The sequence below is a fragment of the Amblyomma maculatum genome, chromosome 5 (assembly GCF_055883805.1).
Source record: "Amblyomma maculatum isolate TAMU_Amacu chromosome 5, ASM5588380v1, whole genome shotgun sequence".
Lineage (NCBI taxonomy): Eukaryota > Metazoa > Arthropoda > Arachnida > Ixodida > Ixodidae > Amblyomma > Amblyomma maculatum.
In genome coordinates, this window is record NC_139348.1 from 83,956,547 (window position 1) to 83,981,235 (window position 24,689).

The following is a 24,689-nucleotide window of genomic DNA, read 5'->3' on the forward strand; positions in this document are numbered from 1 at the left end:
CCACCTTCTTTGCAATATCAAAACTTGGCGTCATACTAGTCTGCCCAAAATTGCTGTCATACCTAATATCACTATGGCAATTTCAGAGTTCAGTCATCCAGTCCTGAAAATGTAGTCATCTGGCCCCCAGAAATATCACTTATTTCGCGTTTGAGCACAATTAGTTTCCAACCTAATTTCACTGTAGTGAAAACCAGCGCTGACATCAAGATTTAGGTGGGCCCCTCGCGAATGATGTCCCCTTCTGACCCTTAGGCTTAGAATTCTTTAGAATTAGCCAAACATTTGGGTCTAGACTAATCTGGCGACTAAGAGGTGCCTTCCTATTTTAGGTTCGCCAATCAATATATTAGACACCCCTAAATGACATAAATTTTAGTTCTTAGATATGTGACGAAAATCGCTGTCCTACATATACGAATAGTCCCAACTCTGTGGTAAAAAATATAGGTTCGCAAATTCAGAACTCGACTGTACAGAACAGGCAATATATATACCTTCGTCTGAATTTGTACGAAATTATGCTATGTCGTAACCTCTTCACTGTAAATTCTAATGTGGCTTCAGAATTTAGGTGAGTCACATTCAAAATTTACTTCCCCTTGAACTTGGAAATTTGTGCTCGTCCGTATTTGACCTAAATTTTCATCCACCCCAATCCGAATATCACAAACTCAGTGGTTACATCAAAATTAATGTGGGTTACCAGAAATTTTTGGCCGCCATGAGGCCTGACACATGGTTTCCTAATTATTCAGCAAGATCGGTCCATCAAATTTAACTATGGAGAACTGATGGTGAGTTAGAACTTTAGGTTGGCTATATTAAGATCTCTACTCCACTATATCTCCTAAATTTCACTTCATCCAAATTTGAGAAAAATGCTAACCTAATTTTACTCTTGTCAAATTACTTCCAGATTTAAATGGGCCTCAGTAATAGTTCGCTCTGCGGGCATTATGTTACGTAACTTCTTTCGAACTGGATTGAAATTGGTGCCTAACTAAATCTCAGTTTAGGCGATACTGTGTTTTCAAAATCTATACTGCTTCTAAAAGCTTTCGCTCAACTGGAACTCCAAATTTTGACACCGAACAAATTCAAAAAAAAAATTATCAACACTTATACGCGTACTGTCCCCTCTAAGGAATACTAAGGAGAGATGTCGAACAGTAGTGTGTTTTTTTACAAATACCTGTGTTTTAATCTGGGGATATCCGTCTCCCACTCATTCGTTGTCTCTGCACCAGTTATAAAAACCACCATGTTGCCTCCTTTCAGAAATAAGGTCATCTTGCTCATGAATGGCTCGTGTTTAACAGATATGCAGTTAAGATCTTGTTCCAAATCTCTACAGTAACCTATTAAAGCACAATGCTGTCAAGAAGAAAACTTTTTCCGATGATGTTTCACGCAGTACCTCCGCTACATCTGCGCCACTGGTGAGAAGTGCATGTCAAGCATACAAGCGAACTCTACATTGGTGGTAAGCAGACTATTATGGATACTGTCATCACCGCTGTGCTCTCTCTCTCTCTCTCTCTCTCTCTATATATATAGGTTGAAGGTTGAAGGTTGAAGGTTTATTTCCGCAACTGGTGTTGCGAGGACAGCCAGGGAAAAAGCTGTATAAACAGCTTGAGAGGTCCTGGCTTCCTCTTACAGAGCAGCATTGACGGCGGCGGAGTACAATACATATATATATATATATATATATATATATATATATATATATATATATATATATATACATATATATATATAGGAAGCGTGCGGAGTTGGTCAAACAAATAACTCAAGTTACTGGCATTCTAGTGGAAATTGAGAAGAAGAAATGGGCATGGGCAAGACATGTAGTGCGAAGAGAGGATAACTGATGGTCGCTGGATTCCAAGGGAAGGAAAGCGTAGTAGGGGGCGGCAGAACGTTAAGTTGGCGGAAGCGGTTAAGCAGTTCGCAGGGGTCAAGTGGATGCAGCTAGCACAGAACCGGGTTAATTGGAGAAATATAGGAGAGGCCTTCGCCCTGCAGTGGCTATAGTAAGGCTGATGATTATATATAGATATATATATATATATATATATATATATATATATATATATATATATATATATATATATATATATATATATATATATATATATATATAAATATATATATATATATATATATATATATATATATATATATATATATATATATATATATATAATGTTAAGGGAAACACTTACACAGCGGTAAAAGCCAGATAACTCTCAGAAGCTCACACCACCAGCACAAACCCAGCTTAGCTTGAGCGTCGTCTTCACAACACCACACCAGTGCGTCGTCGTCATCTAGATATTGCGCACCGTAACAGTATTCCCCGCGCGGGAGAAGCACCGTCCCGGTGCTGCCTACACAGGAGAACTTGAATTGTACGGTTTCAGACGGGCGACGTGCACAATTTCTGGACGAGAGGTTGTGGAAGGATACTTGGGCTGTAGAGGGGCGATCTCATAAGTCACATCGGTGACTTGTCGCAGGACGCAGTAAGGACCTACGTAACGAGGCAGAAGTTTTTCGCACATCCCCACACGACGGGCCGGGAGCCAAAGAAGCACGAGCGAACCAGGAGGGTAGTGGACGTCTCGGTGATGTAGGTCATAACGACGCTTTTGTGAGCACTGAGACGCGCCAAGCCGGTCTCGAGCAATGTGGCGGGCGGCATCAGCGCAGGCGATGGCGTCCGAAGCGTAACTACAGGAAGAGTTGTCAAGAGGCAGCAAGGTGTCGAAGGGGAGTAAAGGGTTGCGGCCGAAAAGTAGACAAAAGGGAGAGTATCCGGCGGTATCATGGCGTGAGGAGTTATAGGCGAACGTGCTGAAAGGTAAGGAGATGTCCCAGTCACGATGGTAATCGGGCACATACATAGATAGCATGTCGGTCAGTGTGCGATTAAGGCGCTCAGTAAGACCGTTCGTTTGCGGATGGTAGGCCGTGGTGAATTGGTGACGAGTAGCGTATGAGCGGAGAAGGTCATGAACAACTTTAGAAAGGAAACAGCGGCCACGATCTGTGAGCAGTTGACGCGGAGCGCCATGAATCAAGATTACGTCATCCAAAAGAAAGTTAGCAACGTCGGTGGCGCAGCTGGTGGGGATTGCCCTGGTTATAGCATATCGGGTAGTATAATCAGTCGCCACAGCAATCCATTTGTTTCCAGACGTCGACGTCGGAAAAGGCCCAAGAAGATCGAGGCCCATACGAGAAAACGGTTCAGTCGGCACTGAGATTGGTTGCAGGGGCCCACTAGGTTGAAGCGATGGTGTCTTACGGCGCTGACATAGCTCACAAGCGGCGACGTAGCGACAGACAGAGCGGTAAAGACCAGGCCAGAAAAATCGTCGTCGCACACGGTCGTACGTACGTGATACTCCCAAGTGTCCTGCTGTAGGGGCGTCGTGAAGTTGGGCGAGGACAGTAGAGCGCAGATGAGCCGGAACAACCAGTAAAAGGTCCGCGCCATCTGGACGCATGTTGCGTCTGTATAATGTCTCGTTATGGAGCACAAACATGCTGGCGGAAGAGTCGGGGTTGTTGCGCAGCTGGTCTATAATTGGTTGCAGGGCAGGATCCCGACGCTGTTCTGAGGCGATATTTATAAAGTCCGAGATGGACAAAATGTAGTCGTCAGCAGTATGGTCGGACAAATCGGGAGGATCTACGGGATGGCGGGACAAGCAGTCAGCGTCTTGGTGTAAGTGGCCGGACTTGTATACCACAGTAAACTCGTACTCTTGTATTCGCAAGGCCCAGCGACCTAAACGGCCAGTGGGGTCCTTAAGTGAGGACAGCCAACACAAAGCATGATGTCTGTGACTACACAGAAGGACCGCCCAAACAAATAAGGGCGAAATTTGGTCAGCGCCCAAACAAGTGCAAGGCATTCCCGCTCTATAATTGAATAATTGCGCTCAGAGGACGAAAGCAGGCGGCTGGCATAAGCAATGACGCGGGAGGACCCATGCTGGGATTGGGCAAGGATAGCACCAATACCATTGCCGCTAGCGTCGGTGCGCAGTTCGGTAGGTGCAGAAGGATCGAAGTGCGCCAAAACAGGTGGTGTAGTGAGGGCGGAAATAAGCGTCGTGAAGGCATATGCTTGGTCAGAACCCCATGTGAAAGGTACGTTTTTCTTCAGAAGAGAGGTACGCGGACGAGCGATGTCTGCGAAGTTCCGAATGAAGCGGCGGAAGTAGGAGCAAAGGCCAAGGAAGCTTCGCACGTCACTTGAGCTACGTGGGGTGGGGAACTCGCGCACGGCTCGAACCTTGTCAGGGTCGGGCTGTACACCATTTGCATCAACCAAATGACCCAGGACGCAAAGCAAAGGAGGGCACTGATCAATATGCTTTCCATGAATTCGTACTCTGATCATGGCAAATGGAGACCGTACTGTTCTACACCACAGCGCCACCTACACTTTCGATAGCGCTACTGATGAAACGACCGGATGGAGACCATTATACCTCATGTGCGCTTCCCGGTTGCACTACAGCCTGGATAAAATGCCGAGATGCTGTCCATGGCGGAAGAAGCTCGTCGAGATTGCGGGCTTTCGATTCATCATTATCATCAGCCTGACTATAACCACTGCAGGGTGAACGCCTCTCCCATATTTCTCCAATTAACCCAGTTCTGTGCTAGCTGCATCCGTTTGACCCCTGCAACCTTCTTAACCTCATCCGTCCGCCTAACTTCAGCTGCCCCCTGCTACGCTTTCCTTCCCTTGAAATCCAGTTTCTTACACTAAGCGACCAGTCGTTCATTGCGATTCATTGCATGCTTAACAAGAGCATTCCTAGGACCGCATAGGTCGCTACTGTCGACATGTTACTATGGGCTATATGGTCTGGCTTTGGCGGGAATAAACGTGAAATAGTTATGGCCTTGAGTGATATCGTCTAGTTTGGCGCGAGACCATACCACTCGAAGCCACAACTATTAAGAATACCTTGGTTTATTCCACCCGTTTTTGAAGGTGGACCTTGATTAATCCGCGTGGTGCAGCACTGAAACAATTCTTGGTTCAAAATACATCCAATATCAAATATTGAGGACACTCGCGAAACCTAATTTACATATTAAACACAGAATTCCAGGGTGGGAAATTATTGATTCATTATTCGATTTGGGGTAGAATTTCCGACTGTACTATATATATTTCGCTAAGAGACAATTACCTCTGATGAATTATAATTAACTTTGAATACTTAGGTAAGGGTTGAGTATAGCTTTATTCAGCTGCACATCTTTCCAAGGAACAGCTATTCCGGTTTCTTCTGTTAATGTACTGCGTGATACTTGGTCGTTATTTCATGCGTATAACGAATTCAGGAAATTTGTGAACACTACCACGTGATTTCATACCTGTTCTATTGTTGTAGCGGTACGCAATACATTTGAAGTCGGCGAATTGAGGGCTCTGTTAATATAATCAATGTGCGTTAACACTTTACTCCGGCACAAATCAAGCACGAAGACCGAAGATCGCTAACTAAGACAGAGATTTTATACAGTGATGACAATGACAAAAGAAAAAGAAGAAAAACACGTTGTAACGCAAAAAAGTGGAGGAATTCAAAACAGACACTGCTTTTGTATTTGAATAATTTTGCTATCTATCGCATTAAAGGGCCCCCTTCTCCTGTGCACTATCGGCGTGCCCGTTTCTTTTCTTCAAAGCGCCATTGCAAGCATCACATTATGGCGGCGTATCACAGAAGCAGTATGCTATTTTTCATTTCTTGTGACCTCTCTTTAAATGTGAAAACTTATTACCCAGGAAGTTCATTAACCAAAATATGACCCGTTGTTCATTGAATGCTACTGAAAGGTTAGTTGGGGGAATGTTATAAAGCAAGGAATCCCCAACCTTTGTCATTGTATTTCATTTAAATTTAGAAGCTTCAGTTACAACATACGGTGTTAAATAATGTTTAAAACATGCTGCCGGAGACCATTCGAAACCACTGAAAATGACATAGCCCTCTGCGCAAACCTCCTTTATGACATCATGGGGACTTGCTGGGACGTTCAATATTGAGACACTCCCAAATGACGCATGCAAAATGCTTGTGGTTGGCCGCAGTCGCGACTTGTTTTCTTCATTCTTGTCTTGCGCACCACTATGCGCTCATTTGAGCGGCACATCAAGGATCATCGTTTTATATCGCCGAAATGATATCTGCTAAGGAAGGTAGGATAATAATTATTTCATATCGGAGAAGATCGTGGGAATACCTACAGCTCGTACGCGTTTTCTAGGTTTAGTAAATAAATACTATCAGGCTCTCTAAATTTCTCGATAACTACTGATCTTTATTTGGGGATAAGGTAAACATTTCAAGTAATGATGCAATCTCAAGACTACTCCCAGGCACACTATACACAGGAGAAAAAGGCGGCGTTGCTTTCACCGAACCAAGTTTTGATGTTGTTTTAGTCTTTGCATTCGTGTACAGGTGCGGTCGTAGGCAAACGCAGCACCCTTTTCCTTTCAAATACCCGAGATAAGGAACTGTAACTTTGTGCAACGCAAAGCGCACTGTCGTCAAGTACCGGTTTACACATACTACGACTGCCAGTTTCAATTAAAGTGCGCGTGAAAAACCCAGCTCTTTGAGCTAACCATACACATGCACTACAGTGTACACAATTTAGAACAGATAGATGCCATTATTATTGATTTCGAAAAAGCATTTTATCGCGTAGCACATAAACGATTATTACTTAAAATGAGGCACAATAACATTAATAGCACAGTGGTTAATTGGCTTGAGGAATATTTAAGCAATAGGTGACAGGCCGTTTAAATACAGCTTGCCCTATCTTCATTTCAGGGAATAATATTGTTATATTCTTTATCATACTTCCTCTTCACGCCGTCCGCAGAGAAGTGGAATAGTTTCGCGCTTTAACTAGGCCCCTGCCTATAATATGCCCATGTATGTATTTTTAACCACGCTAACAGGAATCATGTGTTATTACTTATTACCTACGTTTACAACTCTGCCAGCTGACAGCTAAGCAACTGCTGTATTTTAGCTGATTTCTTTCTGTATGAACATGGACATCGCGGTATAATGAACAGAACACAACATCACTAAATTGATATACTATTTGAATTTGTGACCATTTCCCAGGCAGCTTGCCAGGCAGAACAATTCTGTAGGATTGTACTTCATACATCCTCTCCCGATGACCAGCCCCACGGTAAAACAACCGACAGTTCATACATCCTAGCCGCCTGCTTATCGTCTCGACTCGTTGGTGTGGCTTGGGATGCCCGCTTCTGCTCAAGCTATTTGAAGTAACTTCTGAGTAAATACCAGAACCACCAGTGCGTCCTTCATCATACCTGCCCCTTCATTATTCTTGTTGAGCCCGTAATTCCAGAGAATGATAACCATCACTAAGGACATGAAACTATCCAGAGTGAATGCGTGAAACGATATCCAAATCTTCCAATATATCATTCTTGGAAGCAGTCTGAAGGGCATATCTTCACTTAGGGGGATAGCGAACACATGGAGTGCCTCCTCCGCGAAGACAACGAAGCTGAAGTAGCTGACATTTGCTATCAGGAACGCTGGTCTTTGATCCACCAGATTTCAGTACCGATCTAGGCAGGTTTCTATAAAGCCTAAAGGCAGCAATGTACGGGCTATCTAGACTCAGGACAGGTCAAGTAATATTTCTTCTGCATCAGTGCTTTATCGCACGTTTAAGCGAATTGTAATGACAAATAAATATGTAAGAAATCTCATAGCTGACAGCCTGGCCGGCCATTGTTTAGCCATCAATGGTGGAGATAAATGATGGTTTTGTTTAAGAGGCTTAATGTCCCAAAGAGATTCAATGTATGAAATACGCCGTAGTGGTGGACCCTGGATATTTGACCACATGGGTTTCCTTAACGTGCACTGACAACGCATACTACATGGGCGCCTTGCATTTCGCCTGCATCGAAAAGCGGCCATCTAGCCGGTATTTGATCCCGCATCTTTGGGCACATTAGTCGAGCGCCTTGACCACTGTGCCACCCCGGCGAGAGCGGGTGAAATAGTGAAAATCTGCTCCAAGACGCACAGGCAGGCAAACGCATCCGGGAGACTGCTTGTTCTGCCAAAGGAGGTTATATAGAATTTATCCTCCTTGGTTCTGCCACACGAACACGTGCCTTGGAAAGGCAATTTAAAAATATGTAAATGATTTTTTTCGATGGATTTTAACAATAGCTATAGAGACTGTGCAGAGCGCGTTCTGCAGTGCGTAGCCCAACTTAACGCGAACACCTATTTTCATATACACACAAATTTTTCACCTTCCGCCAAAGCGAACCTAACACTTAAGAGAGGAACCACAAGCAGAATCATTGTCAGCATATTATGACGCTTGACCCTCGTTTTTGAGTAACATTTATGCGCGGACTAGTTTGTTACAAGCACCTGTGAAGTCCTGGTGCTGTTTGATGAAATTTTTTATCTGTTATCTTTCGTATGATTTGAATCATTCAGCGCCTACGCTTAGCAGATTTTATTTTTCATCTTCTCTCTTAATATTGAGATTAAGTGGTTTCGTACAGATAAATAACACGTACAATGATGTCCGCGTGATGCGTGACGTCCAGAGATCGATTGATTCCGTTGTAAAAAGACAGTGCAGAGCTTCTCGCTAGTCATCGACATGGAGCCGACGAAGTCGTATTGTGAAACTCACAGTGCCACTGTCGAAAACCTGTGCTATTACGCGACGACCTATTGCTCTACGTAAGGTTAAACCAAGTTGAGGCACTGTAATTTTTTATTTTTTCTGTGTAATGCCCCTTTACTCTTTTTGAGGACTGTTTATGTGGGCGAACCTAATGAAACAAAAATAAATAAAACATGTAAGCTTCGCTCAGAACAATAGTGCAGCGGGAGAGGGATTTAGTGAAATATGAGAAGCCACCTTAAGCAATGTCAGTACTACTGGTAGATTATGATGAGAACATTCAACATTTTCTAATTAGTCCATGCCCTACGGTTTACATACTCTGTGCCTTGATGGTGTAAAACGGCCTCAGAAGCTGCGAATGTTTCGGAAGCGGAATTTCCTTTGTTCCTAAGCATGAAGTGGTGAAAAATGGAATTGGCGAAAAATGACAGATGAAAAAATGAATGCGCAGTTGAGTGGCTGGTAGCCGTTGAGAACGTGAGGACGAACACTTGAAATGTTAAAAAGAGCTGCTTTTTCAGTGTGTACAATGTTGATATTCGAAATTTATTAATATTAGAAAACTATATTAGGTTAATTTTCATGTTATTTTAAAGAAAATCTTCGCTCAAATAATTTAGCAGGGTAAAATGTGCCAAAAAATATATTGTTTGCAACAACGCGATATCTACGTAGACTTATCTGCAGGCCTATTATAGAAGCCAGAGATATACAAAATCTACCGTGTAGTACGTGCACTACATGAGGACCTGAAAGCGTCACTTTTAATAACATACGCTAAGTCATGTAAACCTGCTCAAGATCCAGGTTTCTTTTTGACGCGGCACACTATACGGGCGATTTATTGCTAACCCATATGGCAGCCGTTCTTTTTCAGCTAATAAAATAGGCACTACAGTGGCTTTTTGTAAAATGTTAGCACACTCGTTGAAAGAGATTGCGTATTGACCCTCTTCTTCAAGAATTAAAGCATTGGCTTTGTGGGCTTCGGTGTTGGCAATGTGAGCAATAATTATCGAGTCTGCGTCTGGCAGGTGATAGTTTTTTGGTAACATCCTATTGACGTATCAGAAAAATCAAGAATGTCGCATTCTATGTTCAAAATGGACGTCCCTGTCCTTTCCATCCAGCAGTGCTCACATATAAACGAGTGATTGCGGATGACATGGAAGGTATATAATGGCGAGCATACTTAGTGGCATTTTAAACTAATGCATCAAAAATTTGTAATGATCGAAAGCTAATGCCAAAAAATGTTTGCAAAATTTTTCAGCTTCTGGACTGCCTCGACAGTGCTGCTAGAAATAAGGTAAGATAATGGTGTATATAACCCCTGCTGATCAGCTATATATAGATGACACTTTAGCATGCTGCTTTACTTGTTTAAGCACACTATCAAAAGCTTAAAATAAGAAATGCATTGTTATGAAAGTGAATTTGAAGTAGGTAGGAAACAGCCTTTGCTCGCTATTGTATCTGAACTCTCAGGGGATTGAACCTTCAAGGCAGAGCTCTAGTAATACAGGGATATAGTTTGAAATGCCTTTACAGGCTTGAAGAGTGTCAACTCAAAGTGATAAAGCGACCGCTGTGTACCAAACGTTTCCTGTGTGTTTATTTTACCGACTAGGAAGTCTCAATTTTAAAAGCACAAATAAAAACTCTTCACAGACGCATCAGGCTATTTCCAAAGCAAGTGGAGGTTTTGTCACTTTGTAAAAGGTCCTAGACAAAAGTAGCACAGGGTCTAAGGTTCGAATTAGGAAGGACATCTCAGTAGTTTGCCGAACTTTCAAACTTCCAAAAACTGGTTCAAAATCTCATGTGCTTGTTATATTGCAGTGGCACGCTTTTATCCAGTTGTATTATTTCTCGGTTTTCTTCGAAGCACTCAATTATTACTCACTGGTGCGCAAACGTTATGAGAGGGACATATTTGCGTAAGCCATTACTGCTATATGTTTGTTCATGTCACACAAATTTAAAAGGTCATCGAAGCCCCAGGCCGACATGAGAGAGTTTAGAGCGCAGAATGTAGATGTGCTAGTCGGTATGCATTACGTGCCCAGTTAAAATGAACTGTGAAAGCTTGTTCAAAGACAGAACCTAATACTTCCTACTTCTGGATGGTTCGTTATCTTCTGCAACAGAGCAATGGCGCGTACACAGTGGCAAAGGCTCCAGATGTCGCTCAGAACGCAATGCTCGACCTATTGGTAAGTAGAAGGGTCCTGATTTTGACAGGTCAAAGAGTGTATGTCCCGCTAAATATTTATTTACAACATCAAGAAAGTGAACGTTACTAGACACGATAGAAACTTAATAACTGCTTTAAGGCAACCGTGTATCAGCAAGGAGCAGGAGAAGGAAGATTAGGAGGAAAGGCAGGGAGGTTAACCGATAATGGAACTGGTTTGCTACCCTGCACTGGGGGAGAGGGGTAGGTGGGTATGAAAGTTGTGGTTGAGAGAGGGATGGGTGAAGTCAGTAAAGTCACATCACGTCACGTTGCAGTCATATCACGTAACATAAAAAATCGTAGCCTTTCGATCAGCCCTGCGCTTTTCATAAATCGGAGCAGTGCTTGGGAGGCCTTCACCGCATATGATCGCCGTGGCCGGGGACCTAGGATCTTAATTTCAGTCAGTGGGCGTTCATCTAGACGCTCCAGCACATGGCATAGACACTGTCTTTTTTTGCTGTATATGGGGCACTCAAAAAGAATGTGGCCTATAGTCTCGTCGCACCCGCAGTTTGTACATGCAGGGCTATTTGCCATACCTATCACAAAAGAATAAGAGTTTGTAAATGCTACACCAACCCACCAGGCGGCACAGCAAAGTTTCTTCACATCTGGTTAGGCCAGGTGGAAGCCGGAGGTTCACGTCAGGGTCCAGGGATTTTAAGCGGCAGTTAGAAAACTGGTTAGAATTCCACAAGGAGAGCTCGTGAAGCCTGTCCGCTGTGTCTGCCCTGGAAAAGGGAATCAACATACAGTCGCTGTCTTGGTGGGCTCTTCCTGCGACCTCGTCCGCCCGGAGATTGCCCGCTATGCCGCTGTGTCCTGTAAGCCATTGGTAGATCATGTCATGTCCTCCATTTATGGCATAGTGATGAAGTTGTCGTATTCCCGCGACGAGTTGCTCATCGATTGCATGGCGAAAAGCTTCTTTTAAGGCTTGAAGAGCTGCTTTTGAATCTTTGAATATAGACCATCGTTGAGGGCTTTGCTGACCGATATGCCTAATCGCGACACGTAGATAGGTTAGTTCTGCGGCTGTTGAAGAAGTACGGTGACTTGTCCGAACTTTGATTTCTGTAGTAATTGCGGGTATGACCATGGAGCCTGAAGAACTCAAGGCATTAACTGACCCGTCGGTGTAGACGTGCATACGATTTGCATGGTACTCATGGATGTATTCAAGAGTGATTTGTTTTAGTTCTGTGGGCGATAGCTCGACTTTGTTTCTGATGTCGGGTATTGAAAGAAGCACGTATGGTTGACGCAGGTTCCATAGTGGAGAGGACGGTTTAGATGCGGGTGCAAAACTGGGACGGCAGAATGGCGCGATGTAACGGTCTCTGTAAACGATGTACGCGGCCCATTAATAGGACGACTGGCCAAATAATGACAGGGAATCCGGGGGATGTGTTAGAAATGTGCCCTCAGGGCGTCGACTGTTAGGTAGGTACATATGGGATGCATCTGAGCAATCAAAATGGTAGCAGCCGTAGAGGCACATTACGGATATCCCAGGCAGGTTCGCAGAGCTTGAGCATGAGCGCTTTATTATACGTGCCTCTGCAACCCAATATACACTGCAAAACATTCCTGTTTTATGAATTTAGCATACATGAACAAAAAGCTCCCGTAGACATGTATTCATGTTCGGCTGACCATTTCGGACCTGACAAGATGTCAGGCGGTGCTTGTGTGGATAATTAGGTCCAGGAAAACGAGAACGAAACCCCTTGTGCACATATGCAAAACTTGGCGCACTCTTCACCACTAACCTGCTTAGAGCTTAACGTGGTGTGTCATCTCTTTCGTTATACTGAATAAAATATGAGACTTTGACAATCGAGTAAGTACAGCAAATCTACTTTATGGACTCCCAGTTCTGATTGAAATATATTCTAATTTCAATATTCTTCTTATACATCTCGCTTCCCTACTTTTTCTATCCTCCAAACTTCGTGGAAACTGACTGGGATGGCACTGCGATGTTTTACAAACCAGAACACTTCTGTCTAGAAAACGTTCACATAAGGTTCAGTCTTAGAGTAATCAATTGGCAGTCTTTTTACGAAGCAACAGGTAGCTATATACTAGGTACAGGTCTTAAATATGTGTCATTCGCTAGAAATATACTGCCAATCAGTGTTATATACCTTTGGCATTGACTCAGTTAAGACACAATAAAGCCATTAATAGCGCGAAGTGCAAACGTAATCACAGACAATACATGAATTACTAAATATCTCATTAATAAAATTCAGAGCGAAATAGCGTAAAGGAATATTCTATGAACTAAAGTTTGTGTAGTTTTTTTATTTCTTATATTTCTACAGAAAGGGGCAGCCGAGGCAAAAGGTTGAAAAACCTGTCTAGACCTTGGCACCCAAGCAAAGTTTGACAGACCAGTGAAATAATACATTATCAATCTAGGCATATACCACCTAACGCAAATATTAAACTCAGATGCCACAAAAGGATTGTAACAGAAGTGAAACCACAGTAGTAAAAAAGTACACAACAAAACCAAAATAAACCGTGTTACAGGCATATACAATAGGATCATAATTGGCCATCCCGTCATAGGCTGCTAACATAGGCGATTGATTCATTTGCTCCAACCAAGAAAATTCAACCAAACTGTTAAGATCAACATAAAGAAATCTTGAGCTGTTACATTGGCGAAAATTCAATATTGTTTGCCATTAGGTATTCTTTAATGTTACGTTTGAATGTGATGCTGCTAACGGAGAAGTCAGCATTAAGATTGGGCCTGTTAAGAACAGTGCGAACTTGGTATGTCAGTGTTTGTTTGCCGTACATTCTTCGAACTTTACGGGTAAGTTTTTTGTGGGTTCGAAGTTCACGTCTCGCTGAGCTATGACTGGTATTGATGCATGTATCCTGTAATGCATCCTGAAATGCAATAGAGACAGCCAGAATTGCGGTGTTAACCCAATGCCCTCAATTTTATATGAATCTGCTATTGTACTGTGGTGAAAATAATATTTATACGCATAAGTTGTGAACAACGCAACTATTAGATGTTCAACAATAGGTGTTTTCTAACACCGATTGACGGCATTCTAACACCCATTCCTCGAGATATTTGGGCTTGCTTACTACCTCTTTTGAAAGAAGCAGACCTTTTTATTTTCTTAGCCGCCTAAACTACTTTGTGAAATTAAAACGCAAATTTTAAAAAACTTTTAGCTACATTTAGGAAAGTTAGAACATTCACTCTTGTAAGCCACCAGAGTATGTTCAGTGCAGCTGCTTACGAAATATACTTGTGCAGTCTTGAGAGCATGGTTTGATGTTAAATGGTCAAGATTGTTCTGCACTTTGAACGTTCAGACTTTTCCCAGACTTTTCTAAGCTACTTTTCCCAATATCATACAAAGGGATCACTTATGGCAAAGAACAAACCGTTATTTTTAAATGCCTCTTTATTCTAATTTATGAAGTCCGAAGAGAAAGCGTCTAATTAAGATATTTTTCAGCTTGAAAGGCTGGCCCCCAATACACTTACTGACATAACAGGTTGCGCACAGCTAAAAGGGGCTTAGAACAAAAACGAGTGGTTGTTTGTTGAAAACAATTTTACACAGTGATTGCGCTCCGCTCATGGAACTCAGAAAACGTTTATTTGGTCGCGTGCAGGACAAAGCAGTGTATAGGGGTCAGTGAGCCTAAAATTGCTGAATTGCTGTTGTAATATTGCTATGTGACCAATGTAACAGTCCCCAAAAGCAGAAGCGACATCCTCCTGCAAAAGAGTGATTTAAAATTGTGATCAATTGCTACCCATGCTGGTTATACAATGTACAAGCACGGAGCTCCATGTTGGTGATTCTGAAGAAGTGCGCAAGAAATAATGGTTTGTGAATATGGGGGAGAAAGAATCTGAAGCAATTGTGTTTATTGAGCGTCACAAATCGCAACAGAATCTTTTGTTATCCGAATCAAGCGTTTAATGAGGCGTTGCCAAAATCAAAATTCATCAAGATTAGCGTTCAGTTTTCTAGTCATATTGCCGCAGGAAATTGGCAGTACATTTTTTCGAGTATAGAAGAGATGCGTTTCTGAATGCGATGTAAACTCCTGATCGAATGGCATATCGTCAAACGTATAAAGTTGACAGTGAAGAATTAATTCGCTAACGCCTTGGGTCTTTCCGTTTAATTTACATTCTGTATTTTCCATCCCTTTTTATCATGCCAATGTAGACTTTGCTCTCTACGCAGTGCCTGTACAAAACGAGCTACAATTAGACACCCTTGCAAACTATTACCATTCTGCTTTTAGTAGCTTGCTACCATTTGCAACTTCTGTGTTCAAAGTGAAAATGAGTTTTAAGTTAGGCCCCAACTTGCTGTGACCCGAACCAAGATTTTATTAACGCATCGGTAAAATCCAATTTCTTCAAGATTAGCTTTCGGTTTTCTAGCCATATCGCGGCAGAAAATCGGCACTACATTTTTCCGGGTATTTTTACTGACAGCAATATGTAGTGCTCTGATGGCTGCACGATAGCTTAGTGCAGGTATACAATTAGAAGACATCCAGCAAATGGCAGAAAGGTTGATCATGGGCAGGCAGTTGTTAAACAAATCTGCAGCGACATGAATTTTCTCAGCATCTTCACTAGCTCATGTCGGTTCATCGCCCGACTTGATATTAACTGTTTCTTAACTTGATACCTCATAAATACACTTCCAACTGTCTGATGACATTTCTTCATGAAACATTCACACGTACAGTACATGGAAAGCCACTGATCTTCACCCAGCCTGCTAACCATTTTCGTTTAAAAGATGCAGAACCGCGATCATTAAAAGAACGGAAATAAATGCTATTCAAGCATAAGCGGAAAAGCCACTTCTAAGAACACTTTCTCCAAACGTGCCCAACCAGTGAAACTGCTACTATGTTCAGCTAAATCATATTAAGTCAATGCTCTGAGGTATTTTGTCGTGCCCTTCAACGCAGTGATTCTCTGGAAAATTAGGGGCGAAACGACCGATAGAAAATAGTTTTCTGCTCAAAGCGCATACTTAATTTTATCGTAATTCTTCCATTTATTTATCCCTCGGTACACTAGGTTTGATTTCGTTCAGCAACTATGAGCTTTAAATGGAAAGCAGTGAGTCCTCCTGCGCATATATTATTTACATATAATATAGACGAACTGATCCAGTGAACGCAGCTTAGAGCTTGGAATATAATTTTTGTCCTTTGGTACACATGTATACGTTGTCACTAACGTTTAATTGGGATGTTTATTGGAACAGGTATGTTTTCGAGAAAGATTCGGAAACGCATCCTTCGAGACCGTCACGGACAGCAGGGCTTTCGCAATTAAGGCATTAAAGGAATTTGGTTGGGTGTAAATGATGTCCTACAATCTGGTGTCCCTAAATAAAATGTTCAATCTAACAACAGGATGCACTGTATTCATTATATGATATTGTTACACTGAAAGATTTTGTCGAAAACGGAGTGTCGGGAACACCGTGTCAGCGGTCAGTCGTCTCTGGCAACCCCACCCCGTGCCACTTCTTCCTTCTTCCCTAGAGCATCTTCTTTTTTGCAGCACGTTACATGTCCTCCTGTGCAGCCGAAGCCCGCCGGGCGAATTACAATGTCTTGCGGCGATGGCAGGGCTTGAATCTCGCAACATGTGATAGTTCAGACTTTTTTAAATGACGGCCTGTCGCAGTGAGGCTGGCAAGATCGTATGGCACATCAATGATGTTGTTACTGATCCCGTAAGACCCATCGTAGTGAGCCAACAATTCCTGGTTATGGCCACGCCTTCATAGCGGTCGCCAAAGCCAGGCACCATCGCCTGAAGCGTAGGTAACGTGCCTATGGCGTTTATCGCAGCGTTCCATGAAGCGGTCTTGCGAAGCAATGGTCCGCAAGCGCGCCCGTCGCCGAGCTTCTTCAGCGAGACAAAAGGTTCCAGCGATGCAGGATTCGTCGCTTAGGAAGAACGGCATATGGTGTTCAGAGTGCACAGTGGTGGCCCGCTATAATCAGTAGTATCATGAGTGGCTGTATTGATGCCATATGTGACACAAGGCAGGATGGTGTCCCAGTTCTTGTGATCCGCAGCTACGTACATTGAAATCGAATTCCTTACGCCCTGTTTATGCGCTCTATCAGGCCGAGTATTTGCGGCTGATAAACTGTGAAGTGACGCAAATTCGTGTCACATAGATTCTAGAGCAACTGGACTACACCCGCCTTGAACTGGCGACCCCAGTTACGTATCACAATCCTTGGTGGATCATGGCGCAAGATAGCTGAGGGAAGCAGAAACTGCGAAACTTTAATGGTTTGTAGCTGATGGGATAGCCACCGTTAACAGAACCGGGTAAGATAATTGAAGCAAACGAAAATACAGCAGTTACCAAAGCAAGACCTTGATAATGGACCCAGCAGATGTTTGCCACCTTGGTCACAGGACAAGCTGGGAGGTGGCACAGGTTGCAACAACCCAGCGTGAGCAGCGGTAAATTTTTGTAGCGCTGACATTGTGCGCAACTGGCCACATATCCGTCAATGGTCGATCGCATCTTCGACCAATAAAAGCATTCTTCTGCGCGGCGGAGGGCCTGAGCTTATCCAAGATGCCCAGACGCGATATCATCGTGCAGTATGCGCAAAATAGACGAACAGAGACTTTGGGGAACTACAAGAAGTAAACATTGGCCCACTGAAGAATAGTTCTTTTTCCAGAGGACATCATCGCGTATACAGAACCGGTCGGCACTTCGACGGATCTACGGGGTGTTATAAAGAGTCGTGAGGCCCGGATTTTTTGCTGTTCCGTTGTAAACACTTGAAGGTCCGGCAATTCGGCAACCACAACCGACATGTAGACGTCGAAGTTGTCGGCGTCGCACGAACTGGAACTGATGGCTAGAGGGAGACGTGACAGACAGTTTGCGTCGGCGTGGCGTCGGCTTCTGTTATACGCCACCTCGAAGGTGCCTATCGCGAGAGACGATCATCGGAGTCTCAAAAGTTGACGAGCCAACAGAGAGAGTGATGGTCGGTTACATTGCTAAATGGGCGACCGTGCAAAACGAACGAACCGCTGGATGCCGAATACCACTGATAGATATTCCTGCTCAGTAACATTGTAGTTCCGCTCGGACTTGCTTAAAGTACGGCTGGCGTATGCAATAACATGTTCTTGCTCATTTCACCGCTGAATTAAAATAGCCCCAATGCCAACACCAGTCGCATCCGTGTGAACTTCTGTCGGCCCTGCGGGATTGAAGTTGCGTAGAATAGGCTGCGATGTCAACAGAAACTTGTGCTGTCGAAGAGAGGTTTCACTTTCGGAGGTCCATTCGAAAAAGAGTCAGTGTAAAAGGCAAGTCAGTGGGCCGGCGCAACAAGCAAATCGAAACGACGAAAATAAGAACATAACCAAAAGATGCTGCAAAACTCATTATTAATCTCTGGTTTCTTAAACGATTCGACAGCCTCCGTTTTCTGGGGATCAGGTCGCAACTCGTGTTTGTCGATAGGATGTCTGAGCACCACTGCGTACCGCTCGCCAAACCAGCACTTCTTGGAATTTAGAATAAGGCCGACCTGTAGCAAACAGTTCAGTTCAGGCGTTCAGTCGTGTCCGACTCTTCGTGACCCTATGGACCATGTCACGCCACGCTTTCCGGTCTCTCACTATCTTCTTAACATCGCATAGCTTCATCTGCAATGCCTCGAGAATGCCATCTAACCATCGCGTTCGCTGCCTGCCCCTTCTCCGGCGACCCTCAACCTTTCCCAACATCAAATCTTTCTCCAGCAACTCCTTTCTTCTCATCAGATGACCAAAGTAGCTGAGCTTTAACTTTAGAATTTGACCGTCCAATGAGCAGTAGCAAACAGTACAGGGTAACAGCTAGGCGTTTGTTGTGTTTCCTGAACATCTTAAAAAAAACAACTACGTTGTCTAGGTAAAACATACAAGCCCCCATTTTAAACCAAGAATCACCTTGTCTATAATTGTTTCAAGAGTTGTGGGCGCGTTGCAAATTCCGAAGGGCATAGATTGAATTCAACAAGTCCATGAGGCGTGACAAATGCCGTTTTTCCTTCATCGCGGTGCACAGGAATCTGCCAATATCGGGATCTTAAATCGACGAAAGAAAAGTAGGAGGCGGCAGGAAGACAATCCATTATGTCCTCTATGCGAGAGAGGTGATACACGTCTCTCTTGGAAATGGCCTTCAGACGTCGATTACCGAAGCAGAACCGCCACGGGCCGTCCTTCTTTAGCACCAGAATTACAGGTGACGCCCAAGGACTGCAAGACTCCTTAATGACCATCGTGTTGAGCATTTCTCGTACTTTTTCACTGATGATCTTGTGCTCGAATGGTGATACTCTATATGGTTCTTGGCGCCGCTGACGGGAAGAACCTGTGTCGATCATGTGACGAATGTGAGCAGAAAGAATAGAAGCCGGTCGAGAGAGTTGGTCGAAGTTTAAAAACAAATGCGTATTTTAATAGGACGTCCATCCGGGCTTGGCGCTCAGCACTACTGAGTCAGGTGTTCACCATGGGAGCACTTGGCAATTCTAGTGACGAAAGCGGAAGAGGTTCGGTTGGCGCCACTCCGACCGATGCCACAGCAGAATGCATGTCATGTCCAAAGGAGCCAAGCTTCAATGCACCTGGCAGAAGAGCAGGCTCAAGGGAGGAACTAATCGCTGAAAACCACGCATGACCGTTCACCACAGAAATCAAACAATGCGGCACAAGTACATTCCTCTTAACACACGTCGAATAAATAGGCTGTACTAGAGCTTCAAAGGTGTCATCATTATAAGGCAATGGGTGCACTGGGACGCAATTCGCAGTCCATGATGGTACGACTATGTCTTCGGAGACGCTAAATACAGTTTCCGCATCACACGAACTTTCCAAGAGATTAGACACATGTGTCCGCTTGACATAAACCGCCCCACTTCCAAGCCAACGGTAGCGCCACACATTTGCAAAAAGTCAGAGTATAAAACCACATCATGGGTCGAACGTGCAATAGCAATAAATTCCGTTTGAAAAAGTAATCCGCTCCGTTCTACTTCTACACCACATACTCCCAAAGGTTGTAACGATTCACCGCTTACTCCACACAATGTGTAGATAGGGGCACACTGAAATATCATATAAATCCTAAGCTCATTACTGAAACAGTAGTCCAGTATGCACATGATCCGATTGACTAAACCATCCAAAGACCCGTTAACTTTGTGTTTCAGTATTAAATCAACCGGAGGCACATTGGCACACAGCACTTTTTCGACCTCAACTCTATCTGTCGTGCTGACTAGTTTTCCGAATGAGGTGAATTTCGCCGGCGTGGCGATGGAGACCGGCGCACGCGGAATGCAGGAGAAGGAGTCACGCTGCGATCAGATGCCGGAGAAGGGTTCGTCAGGCTGGCCTTGAAATGATTCTGTGGAGCGTATGAGTCAGAACGTTGACGGTGGAGATTATACTCCTGCTGGTTGTCTGGCTCTGCAGTATATCTGGTGGAATCGTAGTTAGGTGAGGGCCGATACTGCTGCTTGTAGCCTAGTTAGTGGTACCGTGACCAGGATGTGACCAGGATTGCCACACCGGTAGCAAATCAAGAACGGACGAACAGATGTTCACCTCAGGAAGACATCACCGCTGTATGGACCCGTATGGACGGCATTACAAGTCACACCTTTCTGTAAGTACACTGACGGCAGCTCGGTAGAGCCCACACGTGTGTCGTGGCGGGATCGTGGAGTAATTACAATCCAGGCAGTCTCTCAGGAAGACATCACCGCTGTATGGACCCATATGGACTGCATTACAAGTCACACCTTTCTCTAAGTACACTGACGGCAGCTCGGTAGAACCCACACGTGTGTCGTGGCGGGATCGTTGAGTAATTACAATCCAGGCAGCCTCGGGACTGCTGGTGCAAATGGTGCCCATCATAGTCCGCCGCGCTGACAGAAATGCACTGCGGCTGAGGCAGCGGATACGTAGACATCTGTTCAAAGCGACGGTAGGTTGGATCTTGCCAGCTGGTTAGCTCGTCGCGTACAATCTGGTGAATGGTAGTGGCAAGGTAACTGGTGGATGTGGACTCGATAGCGGCCAGCGATGAGACAGTAGCCAAGCGACCGAACTTGAGAGTAATTGCACGCATCTTAAGGTTTTCAACGTGCGGCAATGCTAGATCCCGTTCTTCACCGATGGCAGGTTATTTTTACTTCAGTTCAGTTCAGGCGTTAAGTCATGTCCGTCTCTTCGTGACCCTATGTACCATGTCACGCCACGCTTTCCGGTCTCTCACTATCTTCTTAACATCACATATAGCTTCATCTGCAATGCCTCGAGAATGCCATCTAACCATCGCGTTCGCTGCCTACCCCTTCTCCGGCGACCCTCAACCTTTCCCAACATCAAATCTTTCTCCAGCGACTCCTCTCTTCTCATCAGATGACCAAAGTAGCTAAGCTTTAACTTTAGAATTTGACCCTCCAATGAGCAGTCAGGGTTTATGGTCGACAATATCGACTGATTTGATCTTCTGGCAGTCCAAGGAACTCTTAAGAGTCTTCGCCAGCACCACAATTCAAACGCGTCAATTCTTCGGCGGTCAGCCTTTTTCACAGTCCAACTCTCGCATCCATACACCACAACTGGAAAGACCATAGCACGGGTTATACGGACCTTGGTTGGCAGACTAATGTCTCTGCTCTTTACTAGGCGGTCAAGGCTAACCATTGCTCTCTTTCCCAGAAGCAGGCGTCTCCTAATTTCATGGCTGCAGTCTCCTTCCGAGGTAATCTTGGCGCCCAAGAACAGAAAATCTGTCACAGCTTCCGCTTCTTGTCCATTGATGCTCCAGGACTTGATAGGGCAAGACGCCATGATCTTCGTCTTTTTAATGTTCAGTTTAAGCCCAAACTTCTCACTCTCTTCTTGTACGCGCATCAGAAGTTTCTTGAGTTCCACTTCACTTTCTGGCATTAAAGTGGTATCATCCGCATATCTAAGGTTGTTGATACGTTTTCCAGCAATCTTCACTCCAGCTGAAGACTCGTCCAGACCGGCCTTCCTCATGATACACTCTGCATATAGGTTAAATAGGCAGGGCGACAGTATGCAGCCTTGCCTCACCCCTTTCAATCCAATCAGTAAGACCATGCCCAGTTCTGACTGTGGCCTCTTGCCCTTCATAAAGGTTCCTGAGGAGACTTATCAGGTAGGAATAGATGTCCTCAGCAAGCCGTTTAGCAAGTGGCCAACCTAGTCGTGATCCGACGTGCGAGGTGAAGCGACTTTGCAAAGCTTGAGGACCGCCTATATGTACTGGGTGCAGGACTCACCAGGAAGCTGAGCTCGGCAATCCAGTGTCGGTTCTGCACACTACTTTGTAGCGGAGTTCCCTAAGCACTTGCTGAGCTCATATATAAAATGTGCCCAAGCCGTAAAGGACTCTTTGTTGTTCTCATACCACGTAAGCGCCGTATCTGCGAGCGCCAACACCATGTTGCCAAGTTGGATGGTCGCGTCCCACCTGTTATATCGGCTGACGCGTTGTTGGTGCGTCAGCCATTCATCCACGACTTCACCGGCAGCGCCCGCAAAGGATCGGGGCTCGGAGTAATGAGGCTAGAAGGGGCTCGATGCTGACCTGAGCGCGGTATCTCCGTCCACGGATATCTTAGGAATATAAGGTGGCAAACCGACAAGGCGTCGACAGCCGTGAAGTCCGAGTGATAAAGCCGTTGCTGACGATATTGGTCGTACCCAGCTAGCCTTCAGCAAGTTGTTACGCTGAAAGCCTTCGTGGAAAACGGAGCGTCAGTAAGACCGTGTCAGCTTCTTCTTCTTCCTTGATACTTGGCACATACCCACGAAGGGGGATTGGCCAGGGTTCAGTGTGGACTGCCAAATGTCCTACACAAACTGAACCAGTGTATTAAAGTAATTGACAACTAAACAGAAACATAGGATTTAAGATCACAAAAGTTATTGCAAGAAAAATTATGAAGCACAAATTTGGAATTTTGTAAATTTGGGATACAATTAGCAAGGGAATCTGTCCGTAGCTGTGATGTAGTTATGTAAGTACTCACAAATTTGAGGCAACGCAAATTCTTTCGCACTCGCACCGAAGGAGAGTAGAAGCGGAACCGACAACGATAATCCCAAGCGTGCAATTGGAGTTTCTAATGCACCCTCTCTGATGAGAAAAGGTTCGGCAAGCGAGAAGGAAGTGATCAATATTTTCAATTTCACTCAAGCCTCACAAAGGTTTGTGGGGCTGATCGCGCATCTACATAAATAAAGATTTAGGCGAGGAATCCTGCATCTCAGGAGAACCATGGTTACCTCACAAAGCCGTGATTTACATAAATGAAGTTTCCATGAGTATATGAGGTGCTAGTATTCGGCTGTAGATAGCAAAGGATCATTTCATGAAGCGGCTAGGTATTGATATCGCTGGAAACGGGACATTCCAAAAATGGGGATATTAGGGATGGTACATGAAACAGATGCATCAAGAGCTGATTTAGCCAGGAAATCTGCCGCTTCGTTCTGGAAAATACCGCTGTGACCGCGGACCCAGATGAAGCGTATCTCTTTCACCCAACCCGGTATGAAATACTTTAGTGAGTGGCTCAACGGAGCATCCCGTGCTGACTTCAGTGACAACAAAACAGAAAAGGAGTCTGATAGAAACATTCTTTTTGATTGACTGCAGTGAACGTTTAGTAGTGCTAGCCCAATTGCCATAAACTCTGCTAGAAATATCGGTGTGTAATCCGGGACGCGCACCGAAAAACTCCAGGAAAGAGACTCTATAAAAATTCCAATCGCTACTTTGTGCGCAATCACAGACGCATCAGTGGCAATTACAGTGTGATCAGGGAACTTTTCAAGGTGTTCACATAGGAGACTGGACATTAGACTTGAGGGTAAGTGCTTCACATTAGATGGAAATATAGAATCATAACGTATAGTCACAAAGAACGCTGAGCAACCAATAGGGCATATAGAAACAAGGTCCACACCAATGTTTGCAAAAATGCTCTGCGTGAAAACAAGGTGGGGCTTACAGACTCTTGGCCACTGGTGAGTGAGAAAGAGGGCGGGGTTTGACACAAAAATAGGTATAGCCACACAGGGAGTAGCCTCAAATGATCGCAAGAATGATCTGACAGTTAGAAGGTGGAAACGGGAGTTAAGGTGCGGAATTCGGGCCTCCAAGTACAGAACAGTGGTAGAGGCTGACTGCGGAAGCCCTAGGCAGAGGAGCAGCGCCCGTCTTTCTAAAAGCAGCAAAGGATGCAGCTTATATTTTGGACACCCAGTAAAAAGAATTCAGCCAAATTCCAGCATTGGTCTCAAATAGGCTTTGTACAAAAGTAGAAGAGTATCTCGACGCATACCAAATTTCCTGTTCCTTATCCGTATCAGCCTACCAAGGGCACGCTCACCTTTCCGAACATTACACTTGATGTGAAGCCTCCAATCCATACTATCATCATAAGTAATGCACAAATACCGCTCAGATTCCACTTGCGGTATGACATCTGAGCGGTAGTTTAAAAAAACATATAAGGGGATTATGGTTTTAAAAACTAGCACACTACTTTTGGGCACATTTAAAAA